This window comes from Erithacus rubecula (genome assembly GCF_903797595.1).
Source record: "Erithacus rubecula genome assembly, chromosome: 3".
Taxonomy (NCBI): Eukaryota; Metazoa; Chordata; class Aves; order Passeriformes; family Muscicapidae; genus Erithacus; species Erithacus rubecula.
Genome location: NC_136689.1, coordinates 79,106,164 through 79,110,573, shown reverse-complemented (window position 1 = coordinate 79,110,573; position 4,410 = coordinate 79,106,164).

The following is a 4,410-nucleotide window of genomic DNA, read 5'->3' as shown; positions in this document are numbered from 1 at the left end:
AAAGTTAGCAAATTATTGAAGTGTCTGGTTGTTTTTCTAACAAGGGACGTTTGGAGTACAAATAGGTGAAAAAGTAGATTAAGTCATTCATGCTTCTCTTCAGAGTCCTGCTCTCTTCCCTCTGCTTTTTCTAACTTCTAAACATCCATGTTGTCTCCTCGATTCCAAGTCATGCTTAGACCTTTAAAGATAAACAAAATGTGCAAGTGAATATTTTAGATAAATCATTATTTATTTCCTGGGAAGAGTTGTTTTGACTTACACATAATCAGAACCACATTATTTACTTCAACTTTGGTTGTTTTCTAGTGATTATTAGTTAACTGGTAGGTATTTTTTTTTAAAAATGGAAAAATTAGGATAATTATAGTTGTATTAAAATAATGTGTTTAAAGGAGAAACATTCCAGTGAAGTGCCTGGAAATAAGGTTATGATATAACCTCTGCAATGATTATTTAAGTGACCTTGGAAGAGATCAACTAAAATTTTGTGCAGTTCTTCAGTAGAGTGGTTATATCAATCTGTGTCAAGTAATCTCTACAGAAAAAACTCCGTAGAGAGAGGTGGCTTACAGTAATTGCAAACTGCATTTTTTAGTCTTTAGCACATAAAGGAGAACAGAAGTGCTTATTTTCCAAAAGCACTCAATTTTTTAAACTTATGAAAATGATAAACACAATGCAAATGTCAACATTTTGAATCAGTGAATCAGTTTACATATTTTTGAAAACTACTAATGAAAGAAAAATCTACTAGTATTGGAATGGTAAAGATAAATCTTTAGCTACCTTGGCTGGGGTTACTTTGGAAAAAGCACTTACATCATGCACATTCTCAGCTAGGACTTCGGATTTTTGCTTCCACTCAAAAGTGCTTGGAGATTACAGGAAAAGCAATGATTTTTCTGACTGCTAGCTTGTTTTCCCAGTATCTCTTGCACGTACTCATTTTCATGACTCTTACATCTCCCAGTCCAGGAGTCACAGTGACCATTTTGGTAATAGTACAGGTCACTGCATGACATCCTTTGGGATACTGACAGCTGAGAGTCCTTTTTTGATTGTGTATGTTGCATTTGATAGCTTTGATATACAGCTGGTATCCATGCATTTCTCCTTTATCAATCCTCTACAAAATCAAAACATTTGGATGATTTAGTGGTAAATCCTTACTTAAGCATGTGAGCTTTACTGTTGATCTCTTGGAACCACAAAAAAATGGTTGCAGGTTATTATTAAATAACTGCATGGTGCAATGTCCAAAACTCAACCCCAGCAAACATTGCTCTGTGTTATCTGAGGAGGATAACAGTGACATTGAACGAGGAGGGCTTCTGAGATACAGGAATCATGGAGATGGAAAAGGCTCACAGTAAAAACTGTGTTTTCCTTAATTGAATTGTGCTTCTCTGTAATTAAATAATGCTGATTTGTTACTCATTGTTTCTTTTAGAAAAGCGTACAGGGTGGGTTTTACTAAATTTGCTAAATTTAAGCACGGTGGGGTTTTTTTTTAACACATTTTCATTTTCTTCTATTAGAGGAATACCATGTATCAGCTTTTCCTCAAAATTACATAATTTGTTTAAGTATACCTTTGTTACTTAAACAGTGAAGATTGTGTGCTGTTATATTTAGGAGGTTTTCAGTTTTTATGGTTCTAAGAAAAACTGGTGGTTGTGCTAAAGCTGCTGTCCCAGAGCATTCCTTATGGCCTGTTTTCTCAGTAGGTTTTTTAATGCTATTGTGAATTTGTGAAACAGGGTAGATGTTGAAATTTGTCTTTTAAACTACAGTTTGAAAAAGAGAGTTAACATATCAAATTATTAAAGTCATGTCAAATTTTTCCAAAGTTTGCTGCTTCTAAATTAAAGCTGACTTTCCTGCACCTGGAGGCAGAAGTAGTATTGGCTTGTTTCTTGCACCTCTTTTTCCTTTCATTTTCCTTCCCCCTTCTCTCTCAACTTTTCAGGAAATCTAGAATGTTAGCAGAAATAGAATGAATAGGGTTTTTTAGCAGTTTCTGAAGAGATTAAGCATCTTGGGAAGTTATAGCAGAATCACAGAACATTGCTTGTGTGTCCATTTTAAAGGTTGAACTTACTGAATGGCACATTAGGTATTGAATGAAATGGGGTTTGGGGGTTGGAGAGAGGTTAGGAGTAAAAGTGTAAGTTGATTAGGTCTCAAAGCAAAATAAGCTCATGGAGTAAGGTGGGGGCTGTTGCAGGGAATAGTTTATAGGCAATTTTGAAATAGGGAAATGTTCTTTCACCATTTCCAGTTATCAGCAACCACGGTTTGTGATGAATCACACAGTGTTTTACACAAAATGAAATGTTTTGTTCTAAGGAGATTTAGATCACTGAGATGAGTCTTTTTGAGTAGTTTTGCAAACACTGATTTAGTGAAATTGGCTTGTCTTCTGTCAGTACTTGTTCTGCCCAACTTTGTGGAGAGATGCATCAACTGCTGTGCTATGCTTGTTGAGTCTCACACAGAAGCCTTGTCCTATTTTTCATCAGTCCTGGTGAATATGTAGTATACTGCTGTCTGCTTGTTTCCTTTGAAAATTAAGCTCCAAAGCCACAGCTTTTGGCTAACTGTGTTCCAATTTTACTTTCGGAACTTGAAAGAGGGAATAAGACTGTACTGTAATTAGGAATTATGCTCATAAGTTTCTTCCTTTCTGTCTTTAGTACTTAGTTTGTCTGAGAGCCTAAAGTAAAGTAGGAAATGAACAAAGCCTCCCAGCTCAGATCACTGCCTGATACAGATTGGCATATGTGTATATACCAGAGAATGTTTTTGTCCCCAGTTTTATCCCTGAAATAATGGACTTTTAAATGTATTTTTAAATAACCCCCCAAGCCTGTATTTGCCAAAATTTAATATTTTGTTTGCATCTAGTTTATCTGAAGATGGGGCCACATATGGGAGCATGTACATTTTAATATGTGTGAACCCACAGCACAGATTTTGTGGCAGAGGCCTTGTATCTGCTCCCTCCAACTCTGATTTTACAAATGACTGCTCATGTGTATATATATATATAAAATTTCTGCAAAGTCAACAGCTATTCTTTACTCCTGTGACATCATTTTTACTCTCCAGTTAATCTCAGTGTAGCTATACAGCTGATAATAAACATATCAGCTTCTGCTTATACTCAGGAACGTGGTTAAGTTATCTCATGGCATTTTATTTCCTTGTTTTCTTGTTTTTTTAACAAGGTGTGTTTTTCATTGTTTCCATTAACCACATCCATTGTCTTCCTCGCCCTTTCATCCTTCTGTAATTATTTTAATGTATTTATCTTGTGCTTTCGGATTGTTGGGGGTTTTTTAATAGTGCCCTGTAATCATAATTAGTTTTCATAAAAACTTATAGGAGCATTTACTAGGCAGATTGTGTTCACTTTTTATTCAACTGGTTAGATCATGACAATGAAGGTGTTACTCTTCCAATGTATTCAATTAAAAAAACCAAACCACTTTATTTCAGCTTATTAGATGTTCTTAATTTTCTGCTTGTTCTTTGCCCTCATTCATATCACTGCACAGGGCAGGAGATGGATGGAATGCTGCAGCTACTGGCACTGGTGCAGGTGTGATGTACACTCTCCCATTAACCAGTATCTCACTGCTCTTTGTTACTGTGCTGCATTTCATACTCTGAAAATTCCATCTTTTTTGAAACCTGCCCTGAATGTAATGCAAATTCTTTTCCAGCTCTAATATCTTATGCAGCCTAATAGCAATTAGTTACTATACAAAGATGTGTTGTCACATAAACCATATGGAAAATACACACTGCATGTTTTATCTGAATGTTGTGCTGTACTCTTGCTAATGCTGCTTCCCAGATGATAATATTTCTGTGCTGTTGAGGATAGAAATATTTTGTCAGGCTCCATGCTTGGCTAAAGTAGTGTCCATAGCAGATAGCATATCAGATGCCTATATCTGAAGACTTTGTCAGTTTTAAAACCTTGGTCAACACCATGCTGGAGATAATTTTAAATTTATCTGACTCACAAATACCCTGTTTGAATGAACAAATTCAGCTGCAGGTCTGTGATGAATTGTACTAACTAGACCTATTCTGTCCATTATTCTGTAGCTGAGTATTTTAAAAGAAGAATAAAAGAACACAGCAGCAGGTATGAAATTACCTGCTTGTAACTCAACTTTGAGTTACAAAGTCATATGCATGCAACTTTTATTTTCTATAATGTAAAAATTGATGTTCTCATTGCATATTTATGCATTTAGCAGTTTGGTATGTTGATGGCTTTGCGCAAACAATTTATTAGTGTCTCAGTTTCATTTAATGTCCTTTATATAAAAGGGACTTCTTTCTTTTCTGAGTAGATCTGTCATTCTGCATCTTAACTTGACAGTTTTGGAT